Source organism: Pongo pygmaeus, chromosome 10, assembly GCF_028885625.2.
Source record: "Pongo pygmaeus isolate AG05252 chromosome 10, NHGRI_mPonPyg2-v2.0_pri, whole genome shotgun sequence".
Taxonomy (NCBI): domain Eukaryota; kingdom Metazoa; phylum Chordata; class Mammalia; order Primates; family Hominidae; genus Pongo; species Pongo pygmaeus.
This window is the reverse complement of record NC_072383.2, coordinates 52955742-52969718: the sequence shown is the minus strand read 5'-3', so window position 1 is coordinate 52969718 and position 13977 is coordinate 52955742. Positions and strand designations below refer to the sequence as shown.

At 34.0% G+C, this 13977-nt stretch overlaps 1 pseudogene; it reads right to left on the bottom strand.

Annotated features, from left to right (window-relative positions):
- Positions 1-5973: 5973 nt before the first annotated feature.
- Positions 5974-6743, bottom strand: LOC129010717 (olfactory receptor 6C6-like; annotated as a pseudogene).
- Between the last annotated feature and the right edge of the window lie 7234 nt (positions 6744-13977).

Sequence of the window (13977 nt, the reverse complement as noted above, 5' to 3'; positions counted from 1 at the left end):
ATTAGGCTGGGTGAAAGAAGCCTAGTCAAAAAGAATACTGCATTATTCCATTCCTATAACATTCTAGAAAATGTGATAGTAAATAGAAATGTAATCTACAGTGACATAAAGCACGTAAGTGATTCCTGAAGGATGGTGACAGAGGTATAGTAAGCAGGGATACAATGTTGCATTAGGAAACTTTGGTAGTGCTGGAATGTTCAATGTTGTACTTGCAGTGATGATTTCAGCTTTATATAATTCTTAGAAAATATAAAATAAGGCTGGGCACCGTGGCTCACACCTGTAATCCCAGCATTTTGGGAGGCCGAGGTGGGTAGATCATTTGAGGCCAGGGGTTTGAGACCAGCCTGGACAACATGGCGAACCCAGTCTCTACTAAAAATAGAAAAATTAGCCGGGTGTGGTAGTGCACATCTGTAATCCTAGCTACTTCAGGGGCTGAGGCAGGAGAATCACTTGAACCTGGGAGGCAGAGGTTGCAGTTCATGCACGTTAAGATCGTGTGACTGCACTCTAGCCTGGGCAACAGAGTGAGATTCTGTCTCAAAAAAAAAAAGAAAGAAAGAAAAAGGAAAAAGAAAATATAAAATATTTTACACATGTCAAAGCTTATATTATATACTTTAAATCTATGCAGTTTCTTCCATACCACCTCAATAAAGCTTTTAAAATGTTTATTGACTCAAAATGAATCATTATGCTGAATAAATACTGCATATAATAAATACGTGCTTTTTGTATATAAGACCCAATGGTTTTATAAAATTGTTATGAAAACAAATCTAGAGTTGTTCCTTATCAACATAATGTCATTAAAACCATTGGTTAATATAAGGTTTATCTCAAAGTCTTTTTCTCAATTCTAGTTCCTTTTCTACATAGCAAATTTATGTTAAGTAATTCTGATCATGGGAAATAATGCACAGTCTTCTCCTTGAGCAGCACTAGTGTGGGTCAGCACATTCAATCATTCAGCAAGCTTCCAGCCAGGAAAAGAACAATTTCTTTGTGTAGGTATTTCAACTTGGCTTCAGGAAGGTAATCAAACCACATTTTTTCTTTTCTCTATCCCACTCCTCTTGTTTCTGGTTTTAAGATCAATGCTTCCAGCTCTTTGTAAGCATGATATAAATGCATCTACTTCCAGTTGGTGGTGACAATCTTTAGACTGGCATACAATGCCTTATATTTTGAACCTTTATAGCAATTCATGAGCAATACAAAATTCTCATTTGATATCCAAATTTGCAAGCTACTTTTATGTATTACCAAAAGTGCGATTACTAGTATTATCACTGAATGATTCCGAGACTCTTAAATTATTAAAAATGTTTTTTTCCCATGTTCTACTCCTAGAGTCCTATTTTCCATTTCTTCTGAAAGCTTCATCTTTAGGTATTTCACACCCCACTACCCCTGAAAACAACATTATTGTTTTGATGATTAAAAGAGTAATCCTGCATTGAACCACTGTATTCATTTATAAGGGTCTCACTATTAAAATTAGTTAAAGTATAACTACAGAGAATGTTAAACAAGTCTGCCTGGCTGGGCCCCGTGGCTCACGCCTGTAATCCCAGCACTTTGGGAGTCTGAGGCAGGTGGATTGCCTGAGGTCAGGAGTTTGAGACCAGTCTGGCCAACATGGTGAAACCCCGTCTCTACTAAAAATATACACAAAAAATAGCTGGGCATGGTGGCATGCGCCTGTAATCCCAGCTACTCAAGAAGCTGAGGCAGGGGAATTGCTTGAACCAGGGAGGTGGAGGTTGCAGCTAGCCGAGATAGCACCACTACACTCCAGCCTGGGCAACAGGGTGAGACTCCATCTTAAAAAAAAACAAAAACAAAAACAAAACAAAACAAAACAAAAAACAAGAAAAAAGAAAAAAAGAAGTCTGCCCATAGTCTGTAGTCAATGAAACTAGAAACACTTAATTGGGGATAAATTGAATCCAAATTTAGATTCAACTGTGAAAATGGCAACCCATTTTGGCCTCCTTTTTACTGTGGAGAACTTTCTTTTGCTTATTAAGCTTTTGCTCCAACCTCACCCTTGTGGCCACACTTACTAATTTTCTTGGTTGTGAGACAATGAGCTCAGATAACACTTCAGGCAACGAGACCATTGACCCTAGACCACTTCAATTTCTCTTAGCATGTCTCCAACGCTGATATCACTCTTTGGGTAGAGCCAGTGATAGAAGCAATGATTTGGAATTTCTGAAACCATGGCTTTGGTTGTTTCTTTTCTTTTTTTTTTTTTTTAAGTTTTGGAGTGCTCTTTATTCGAAATTCTTCATTAGATCCATATGTACTTTTAAGGCTCTGGCAATCACATTTATAACCTTGAAAGCCATTTTTAATTGAGAACAGAAGTGTGTCACAAATAGTTTTTTTTTATTATTATTATACTTTTAAGTTTTAGGGTACATGTGCACAATGTGCAGGTTAGTTACATATGTATACATGTGCCATGCTGGTGTGCTGCACCCATTAACTCGTCATTTAGCATTAGGTATATCTCCTAATGCTATCCCTCCCCCCTCCCCCCACCCCACAACAGTCCCCAGAGTGTGATGTTCCCCTTCCTGTGTCCATGTGTTCTCATTGTTCAATTCCCACCTATGAGTGAGAATATGTGGTGTTTGGTTTTTTGTTCTTGCGATAGTTTACTGAGAATGATGATTCAAAGAAGCTACTTTGAATTCTATGTTGCCAACTGAATACCACATATGACTTTTTTTTTTCAACTTTTATTTTAGGTTTAAGGGGTATATGTGCAGGTCTGTCACATGAGTGAATTGCATGTTGCTGAGGTTTGGGGTACAAATGATCCCATCACCCAGGTAGTGAGCATATTTGATAGGTCATTTTTTAGCTATCACTTCCCTTTCCCTCTCTAGTAGTCCCCAGTAGCTATTGTTCCCATCTTTATGTCCATGTGTACCCAATGTTTACCTCCCATTTATAAGTGAGAATATGCAGTATTTGGTTTTCAGTTTCTGCATTAATTTATTTAGGATAATGGCCTGCAGCTACATCCATGTGGCTGCAAAAGACATGATTTAATTCTTTTTTTATGATTGTGCAGTATTCCTGTATTTGACCTTTCTAATTGTTCTGTAAATGCAGAGGAGATACTAGGAGGCCATTTTCCAGAATCCCCTTATCAGTATAGTTCTATCTTAGAAAGTTTTTCAGTGAGAGTACTTTGCTCAAAATTTGGAAGTTGTAAGAGAAGCAAAGGCCGTTATTTTCCAGAGGTATTTATAGTCAAACCAGAGAGCAAGGTGAGATCCATAGTAACTTCTCATTAAGTGTTTGAGAACTATATACGTTACTGCTAAGACTATTGGTTAGAACTTTCTCAGAAATTACTGAAAGTCACTGCCATTTCCTACTGAGCTTTCCTGAATCATTCTCTGTAGGGCTTTGAGCTGAAATCACTAGTTCTAGTTTCCTCAAACTTCATCTCTGGTTCTCAGACTTTTGCTTCCCTTCCACTCTTCAAAAGAAGGTTGAGTCTTGGAGCCTACTGCATACAAAACAGTATAAGTTAATTTGGGGTTGAAATGGGTCACTAAAATGAGCAACCAAATGAGGAATTGAGATCCTCCATGTATATCCTTTTTCTTTTCCTTTAGAGACAATTTTTGAAGCTCCACTGCCTTGGAGAATAGGACTGAGAAGTAGAGTCACCAAGACATAGGGCAAAAATTCCTTCCAATTAACTCCCATTTGTTGGATCAGCTTATTTCTAAAAGACATCATAGGAAGATAGAGGCCTTCAGGGATTGGCAATTCAGAATATGGAATGTAATCAGGTTTCAAAGTGATCAAACTAAATGGTTCAGTTATATGAAGCTATTCCTCAGAGAATAAAAATACCAAAGTATGGGATAAAGGAGAGAATGCTGGCTGTCACAAAAGGACACTAGATATTCTGCTAAATTCTATCAACAAAAAGGAATTAACTATGAATGCATGCAATAGCATGAGTGAAACTCAAAAAATATTATCCTAAGCAAAAGCAGCCATATATAAAGTTCACACAATATGCCCTCTTTTATAAGAAATTCCAGGCTGGGTACCATGTTTCATGCTTGTAACGCCAACACTTTGAGAGGCAGAGGTGGGAGGATTGCTTGAGCTCAGGAATTTAAGACCAACCTGGGCAACACAGCAAGACCTCATCTCTACAAAAATTAAAAAATTAGCTGGGTGTGATGGTGTGCACCTGCAGTCCCAGCTACTTGGGAGGTTGAGGTGGGAGGATTGCTTGAGCTCCGGAGTTTGAGGCTGTAGTGAGCCATAATTATGCCACTCCACTCCAGCCTCTGAGACACTGCCTTGAAATATATATTTATATTTTTATAAAGAAATTTCAGAAAAGACAAAACACATCTATAGTGACTGAAAGAACACCAGCGAATACCTCAATCCAGTGACAGATGGGGTTAGATGTGGGAGATGGAGAATGACTGGAAAGAGGCAAAGGAAACTATTTAATATGTTGTAAATGTTTTCTATATTTTTACATGAATATGAATATTTGTCCAAATGCATTGTTTTATGTATGTTATTGTATAAAAGATATACTTAATCAATTTGGTAAAAATTCACACAAGCAGAATTGATTAGAAGCTTTTAGTTTATGAATTATTTAAAATACATGAAAAGTTTCCCAAACTCAAATATAAGTAAATTATACCTTGAATTTATTTCATGGGTTACTATCACATGTAGACTTCAGAGATTATAAGACAATATAAACAATTCAAACCAGGGCCTTAAGTTAAATTATTTATTTATTTATTTATGTTTGAGATGGAGTCTCTCTCTGTCACCCAGACTGGAGTGCAATGGCACGATCTTGGCTCACTGCAACCTACGCCTTCCGCGTTCAAGCGATTCTCCTGCCTCAGCCTCCCGAGTAGCTGGGATTACAGGCGTATGCCACCACGCCTGGCTAAGTTTTGTCTTTTTTAGTAGAGATGGGGTTTCACCATATCAGGCTGGTCTCAAACTCCTGACTTCAGATGATCCACCTGCCTCAGCCTCCCAAAGTGCTGGGATTACAGGCATGAACCACTGTGCCTGGCCAAGTTAAATTATTTTTATCCCCCCAAACAACTGAAAATGTTTGCAAATATCATATTCTTAATACTCTTTTTTTTTCACATGGCACATGTACACATATGCAACAAACCTGCACGTTGTGCACATGTACCCTAGAACTTAAAGTATAACAAAATACATATATAAAAAAATTCTTAATATTCTTAATCATTGTAACTCTCCAGGTGAACCTTCTACAGTAGACTAATTTATTTGCATATTTTATACTCTGATTACAGCATCCTAGAACCTTTAATTTTTTTTCTTCATCTTTCAAGGTCCATCATAAGCAATGATCTCTTGGGGGGCTACTTTGATCTTTAAAATTAATCAGATTTTCCACCTCGTTTTTATCACAGCATCAATTACATAATATAATACTTATCAGATTCTGTGTTTTTGACTGTTTTAGGAATGCAAAATACTTAAGAGCAGATACAATACTTAGCAATTAACACACATATTGAAGTAATTGTCTCAGTATATCTAGCAATATTCACTGGTACAAAACATTCAGTATATAAAACTATTATTTATGGAAGAGCTATTTCTAGGCACAGAGGAAATTTAATATTCTGGATTGAAGAAGGTAGTTTATCACTAGACAGTAGGAAGATCTACTCAGAAAAAACAACACAGAGGGCTGCAGAGAACACAGAGATGTAGTAAACCTAATATGATATTATTCAAGCGGAGAAATGGAATGACTCTGAACGAAGGTAATTTATTGAAGACTGCATTCAATTTTCCCATCCATGTTCCAACAGTATATTATTTATATTCAAATGTTGTCTTGTTTCAAAAATAACAAAATCTTTGAAGCCTGTCCTTGAGAGCTTCTTTCACCTTCTAGTTCCTTAGAGTGTAAATGAAGGGGTTGAGTAAAGGGGCAACAGAGGTATTGAGTACAGATACTCCTTTAGTTAAAGTCACCCTTTCTTTTGCTGATGGTTTCATATACATAAAGATACAACTCCCATATGTAATAGAGACAACAATCATGTGTGAAGAACAAGTGGAAAAAGCCTTGGTTTGTTGTTGAACAGAAGGGAATTTTAGAATGGTTTTGATGATGTATGTGTAGGGGAGGATCACTAACAACAACGTGGTGATGAGTGTCAGCACAGCTAAAATAAAAGCCATTAATTCTATAAAACTTGTATCTGTGCAAGAAATCTGTAGAATAGGAGAAGTGTCACATAAGAAGTGATCAATAGTTTTGGAAGCACAGAAATCCAGCTTGAGTCCCAAGACCAAAAGGGGAAAGATGATTAGGAATCCAGTTACCCAAGAGATGATTACAAGTTGGTAGCACACTTTGCTGCTCATAATGATTGGATAATGCAGTGGTTTGCAGATGGCAATGTAGCGGTCATAGGACATGGCAGCCAGGAGGTATAAAACTCAATAACTCCTAATGAAAGAAAGAAGAATAATTGAATTGCACAAGCATTGTCGGAAATTGTCTTGTCTCCAGTCAAAATGCTTTTCAAGAATCGTGGAATGCAAACAGTTGTGAATGAAATTTCTAAGAAGGAGAAATTTTGGAGGAAGAAATACATTGGAGTCTTGAGCCGTGGATCCAGCAGGCTGAGGAGGATAATGGTTAAGTTCCCCATCAGGCTCAGGACATAATTAAAAAATAGAAACAAAAAAATCACAATCTGTAGTAGAGGGTCGTTTGTCAGCCCAAGCAGAGTGAACACTATCTCCATTGATTGGTTCTTCATTTTTCTTCTGTCCTGTGAAATCTGCAGAAAATAAAAACTAATAGCACAAGTAAGAAAATATATTACTTCATTCTCAGCCATAGAAAGTTTCGTATTTAGAAAATTACCCATGTGCAGATATTTTCACAAATCAACTTAGAGTTCATAAAAATGAACATATCCTCCAATTCATCAGTCATGTTTATAAGAATGTTGAGAGAGTCTTCTCTTGTCCAGAGTTAAATAAGTCCTACTTGCCACGTTACTGAAGCCTTTTCAGTCATTTGAAATAAGGTTCATACTTTGGTTAGTGTTAACTTTTGATTCATCTTTCAAGCACTTTATCCCAAAAGGCAGTTTAAATATTTAGTAGTTTGAAATTTCTGAATTTAGCTAACATCTCAAGTAACTTGTTACTTAAGAGATTCATTTATTCATCAAGTTCTATTTTATATTTATTCATTGATATATATTAATCCATCATCAAGTTCAATTTTACATTTTATTTACTTAGTTTTTGTGGTTACATTCCTACAGTTTTTCTAGCTCCACTTACCTGCCTATTCATACTTTATCAATTGCCTTTAGATTCACCACTTTTCCAGTAAGTCATTAACAGTGCCTCAATTCTGTATGACAGATATGTCCAACAGAAAAACTAAAACTAGTCCTTCTATATTTTATCTTCCATTTTTCTTTATTTATAATGGTTTCATATTTCTTTCTTTTGAAAATACAGTAAGAAGCTATATATTGTTTTATTTTCAATGTAAAATGATTTTAAGTACTAGTTGCAGGTCTTCTTACTGACTAGTATTGCAGTTATATTCCATAGTAACTGATTATAATTTATTTTTGGTTAATTATTTTTGCTAAAGAAAGGCTGCTTCGTCTTAGCCAATTTTCAGAATTCCCAGGCAATATTCAAAAGGGCGTTTTTTCCATTTTCTGGCTTCCTTTTATAACATACAAGCTATAATAAAAAAACAAACATCATGTAAGTTATTTTTCTTTTTGATTAAAATATTTAAGTATTTCTCTGCTTTTTTACATAGCTTAATATTCTTTTATTTACATATATTCATTTTAAAATTACTGAATCCCTATAAAACATTTGTTTTTAATTAATGAATCCCTAGAATCTTTGTTTAAAACAATGATTGCTCTCTAGTAATCTTAATTTGTGTGTCTTTCATAAATAATAAGTTAATGCATGCATAATAGTACTTGCAACATAAAAATATTTCTATTTTTGTTATCTCTTGGGTTTTTCATTAGTCACTCCTTTTCTAGTATAACAAAATTTACATGTAGTTTATGTGTATATGTATTATAACACATATTTTACATATAACTACATATTATTACATGTAATGTAATAAATATAAATTTACTTTTTTCATATATTATCTGTGAAATTTTTATGATGTGGTAAACTAAATATAATTAGTGAAGTTTTTTTAAAATTTCATCATTGTTCTGCTGATCAAAATCTGGGCTTTGTTAAACACAATAGCTATCTTTAATCTTAAGCTGGATGTAAATGTGTTTGTAGATGTTCTCAACATGTAAATAGCTGCTTTCTAATTTCCTCTATGATTCATTCAATGCAACTACAAGCTCATAGAGATAGATTAAAAAATGAATTAGAGTAACAAACCTGCACATTCTGCACATGTACCCCAAAACTTAAAATAAAAGCTGAAGAAAAAAATTAGACTCATTTGTATATTAAAAAAATGCATTCTATTACATTATATATAAGATATATATAAGAGGTAAAAATATGAAAATATAGCTGAAGAAGTAAAAATTTCTTATATATAAAATAGAAATATACATTAGGAATTTTTAATATATCTATAAATATATATAATAATATATATTTAATGTATATATTAGAAAGTTTTACTTCTTCATCAGAAGGAATAAAGCAAATAGAACAATTTAAGGGCAAATTTAATTCCCTGACTTGGATTTCCAAAGTTGTGCCCTAACTTTTGTTGCACAAAAAGATAAGTTAAAAATGATGTTACCTTACACAGGGTATATTGAATTTGTTTTTATATTATGGTACATGGTAGAATGCAAAGGCTAACTAAATTAAGGATATTTATAATCATTTCAACACAATGTCCCATTATTAAAGAGATATGAAATACCTAGTTTTCTTCAGAAGGATCCATGTAAAAATAAAATGAGATAATATTTTGTTTAAATATTTTCCACTTTCACTTAAGTTCATATTCACTACACATCTCAGGATTCAGACACACACACACAAAATTCTAATGTATCTCTATCATTCTCTACAGTCTGATTAAATTTCTAAAAGTTTTCATTAATACTTAACTAGACTTGTTACACCAAAGATGAAAGCCTAGGAAAAAGAACAGACTTTAAGTAGAGAAATGTCTCGTATCCCATTATTCTAATTAAGCTAGAGTTACAGTTTTATCTTTTTGCTCAATAAAGACACAAGGGAATCTATTGAAACTACAAAACAAAAGAAAATAGAGAAAAAATTCCTTAGAGACTGCTTTTCAAAAAATTTATTTATACATATAACAATCTATACTGTCTGTTTTTAAAATCTAGGCAATATGCAACAAAACATCAATTGTTCTCACTGTCATGAGACAACGTGAGAAAATCTACTGGGCTAGTTTTTTCAAGCAAACAAAAAAATCTTTCTGTTACTTTCACTAAAAAAAAAGAAGAAATTGAAAACAAGTGTACAGCAGGCTTGAATATTGCAAACAAATTCAAACTTAAAATGAGGTTTCAATTGTGTACTGGCAGGACACTGGATATGCAAGGGTAATGGGTTTGATTATTTTTAAAAGTATCCTTTTTATAAATTTGGAAAAAATCAATAGTATTGCATTTGGTTTGTGACATGCAGGTGCAGGATAATTTGAATATCTGAAGCCCGCGAATAGTATTAATATAAAGACTATACTCAAAATGAGTAAAAAGGATTGGTCGTGTATATTGTCTTTGTAACCAAGCTCTAAAAGGTATTAAACAAAGCCCTCTCTAAGGACCACAAAACATGACTCAAAACAAATGTCATCAAAAACAAATCCAAATGACTAGTTACTAATATTTAGATATGAAAAAAAATGCTCACTGTCATCCATTCTTAAGAAAGCATCAGCTCTACTATAGAAATTCAGAGCTGAAAAACAGTCCAGACCTACTACTCTTATACATGAAATACATCAGAACAATTCCTTGGGAAAACAAAAATAAAAACAAATTTGTTCTTTCTTAACTAGTCTTTGAACATTTGTCAAAAAATCAGTTATCTATATATAATAGGTGTGCTGTATTTCTGTACTCTATTCTGTTCCATTAATCTACTTGTTTAAATTAGGGCAATGCTACATTGTACCATTATTCCAAGTATTAAAATCAGATAGTTTTAATGTTCCAACTTTATTATTTTCTTCCAAAGATGCTTGACAATTTCAGGTCTTTTGCACATTTCCATATGAATTTAAGAATCAGTTTGTCAACTTCTACAAAAAAAAAGCTGTAGGAGTTTTGATTGATATTGCATTGAACCTATAGATCAATTTCGGAAGAATAGACAATTGAAAAATATTCAGCATTTTGACCCATTAGCACACTCTATCGCTTCATTTTTTTAAGGTCTTCTTAATTTATTTTGACAATGTTGTGTAGTTTTCAGTGTACACATCGTACACATCTTTTGTCAAATTTGTCTCTAAATATGTTGGGCTTTAAAATTTAAGACAGTATTTGACTTTTTTTAAATTTAGAGTAGGCAGGAATATGATTAATTTTTGGATTGATACTATATCCTACAAACTCTCTATACTCATTTACTAAATCTAGTACAATTTAAGTAGATTTAATTGGATTTTCTACTTTCATGATGATGCTGTCTGCAAATAAAAATAGTTTTATTTCTTATTTTTCAATCTGGCTATCTTTTATTTATTTTTCTAGACTTATTTCAGTGGCTAGAACTCCCAGTATCTTGTTGAATAGAAATGAGGAGAGTGAATATCCTTGTCTTTTTCCTGATCTTAGTGGGAAAGCTATCAGGTTTTTCATTTTGTTTTGTATTTTGAGATTCGTTCTCTCTGTCACCCACAGTGGAGTGCAGTAGTGTGATCATGGCTTGGCTCACTGCAGCCTGGACTTCCTGGACTAAAGTGATCCACCTACCTCAGCCTCCCAAGTAGCTGAGACCACAGGAGTATGCCACCATGCCAGGTTAATTTTGTTTTTATTATTTGTAGAGATGGGAGTCTCTCCATGTTCCCAGGCTGGTCTCGAACTCCTGGGCTCAAGCAGTCCTCCTGCCTCAGCTTTCCAAAGTGCTGAAATTGTAGGCGTGAGGCACCATGCCTGGCCGCATTCAGTTTTTTTGCTTCAATGTCAGCTGTAGATTATTTGGATGCCCTTCATCAAATTGAGGCAGTTCCCTTCTATGCCTAGCTTGCTTGGAGTTTTTCTTAGCAATAAATATTGAATCTTATCAAATTATTTATCTATGACTCTTTAAATAAATTTTTAGTTTTTTTAAACACGCAGTAAATTGCATTAGTTTTTTCCTAATGTTAAACTAAAGAGTGCATTCTTGAGATAAGCCTCACTTTGGTCATTATACATTATCATATTTATATATTAATATTATTAAATACAGTTTTATTGTTTTTCAGAATTTTTCTATGTATACTTATGAGGAATATTAACTGTGGTTGTATTTTTTTAATGTGTTTAATGTGTCCATTTTTGGTGTCAGAGTAATGGTGCCTGAAGATAAATTGGAAAATATTTGCTCCTCTTCAAGTTTTTAGAAGAATTTGTATATAATTGATATTTTTAAAAATTTGTTGCATAACTTACCAGGAAAACTATCCAGTTCTAGATCTTTTTTTTTCCTATGTGAAGCTTTTAAAATACAAATCAATTACTTTAACAGATATAAGACTATTCAACTTATGCATTTCTTTTTGGGTGACCTTTGGCATTTAGTGTTTTTCAATGATTTTGTCCATTTCATCTAAATTCTCTATTATTTAGCATAAAGTTGTTCATAGTATCTCAACATTCTTTTTTTTTTTTTCTCGAGATGGAATCTCGCTCTGTTGCCCAGGCCATAGTGCAGTGGCATGATCTCGGTTCACTGCAAGCTCTGCCTCTTGGGTTCACACCATTCTCCTGCCTCAGCCTCCCAAGTAGCTGGGATTACAGGCGCCCGCCACCACGCCCGGCTAATTTTTCGTATTTTTCAGTAGAGACAGGGTTTCACTGTGTTAGCCAGGACAGTCTCGATCTCCTGACCTCGTTATCCGCCTGTCTCGGCCTCCCAAAGTGCTGGGATTACAGGCATGAGCCACCATGCCAGCCTCAACATTCTTTTAATGACTGTAGGATATGTAGTAATGCCACCTTTCTCAATTCTAAAATTAGTAATTTTTCATTTTTCCCTGATCATTCTAACTAGAGCTGTATCAATTATATTTACCGCCTCAAAGAATTGCTTTTTGCCTCCATTGTTCTTTATTATTGTTGGTTTTTTTTTTAATTTGTTTTATCTGTTTGCTTTTTGTCTTATGGAATTCTATTCTGCTGATTCAGTGGATATAGGATATTATTATCTATGACTGTTTAAATAAATTTTTAGTTTTTATATCAGCTAACAGTGCTGAAATAAGTGGATAGTCATATGACCCAAAATAACCATTAAAGGATTTTGGTTTATTCTAAGAGAATTCATACTTCATTATAAAAAAAGAAAAATAATTTAAAGGAGTTGAATAATGAAATAAATAACCAATTTTATTTTCATAAAGATTGCACTAAAAATAGGTGATGTCATGAAAGAAAAGAAGATATTGAAAAAGAATGAGAAATGAAGACGAATAAAGTAAAAGTTTTTGAAATTTTTACAAATAGATGGTAGAGCTAGATTATATATGATGAATATATCAATAGATACATTGATTGTTATTCATATACCACAAAAAACTTACAAAACTAATATTTGATAAAGTTAGCATTTCAAATAGGTGAACACAGGATGCTTTTTCATAAGTTGTGAAGGTGTAATTGGCTACTTGAGAAAGAAAATAAAAATGCTATCCCTCAGATACCTAACCGGCTTTCCTGAGTGCCCTCTCCCTTCTTTCTGATTCAGATGGCACCTTTTCACATCTCCTCTGATGTGGGACAACTTAAGAATTTTTTTCCTGTGTGATAAATCTAATTATTCTGTCTGTCATGTTAGTTGCTGTGATGTAGGCCAAAGTGCTTCCACGGTGCCTCTTTGTAGTTGCCCCAGTGACTGTTTGAGCAGCAGCCTCTTTGTCTCATAAAGTCTGATGATTTTATAAGGGAGAGTTTCCCCACACAAGCTCTCTCTTTGCCTGCTGCCATCCATGTAAGACGTGACTTGCTCCTCCTTGCCTTCCACCAAGATTGTGAGGCCTCCCCAGCCATGAGGAAATGTGAGTCCATTAATCCTTTTTCCTTATAAATTATCAGTCTCATGTATGTCTTTATTAGCACTGTAAAAATGGACACACACAAGAAATTTAGGAATATAAATCAGTGTCATTCAGATTTTCAAGACGAAGATTTGAAAGAAGAAATACATTGGCATTTTGAGGCAGGGTTCAGCTGGGTGAAGAAGACAAGAAGACAATAAGTTCTGCATCATACTCAACATGCACTTGAGAAATTCAAACAGAGAAAATCACAGTATATTATCAAAGATAATTTGTCAGTCTAAGCCCAATGAACTTCATCTTCATTAATTGGTTATTATTACCCTTTAGTGAACCTTATCAAAACCACATAATTAAAGCCATCCTGTTGTGAGGTGAAATCTCATTGTGATTTTGATTTACATTTAGTGATGTTGAGCACTTTTACATTACCTTTTATTCATCTTTATGTCTTCCCTGCAGAAATATCTGTTTAAGTCCTTTGCTCTTTTTTGTTTTTTGTTTTTGGCTGTTGAGTTGTAGGAGTTTCTTATACACTTTGGAAATAAATCCCATATCAGATATAAGGTTTGAAAATATTGTATCTATTTCTGTAGATTGCCTTTCACTGTGTTGATTGTTTCCTTTTCTGTACAGATGCTTTTAATTTAATGTAG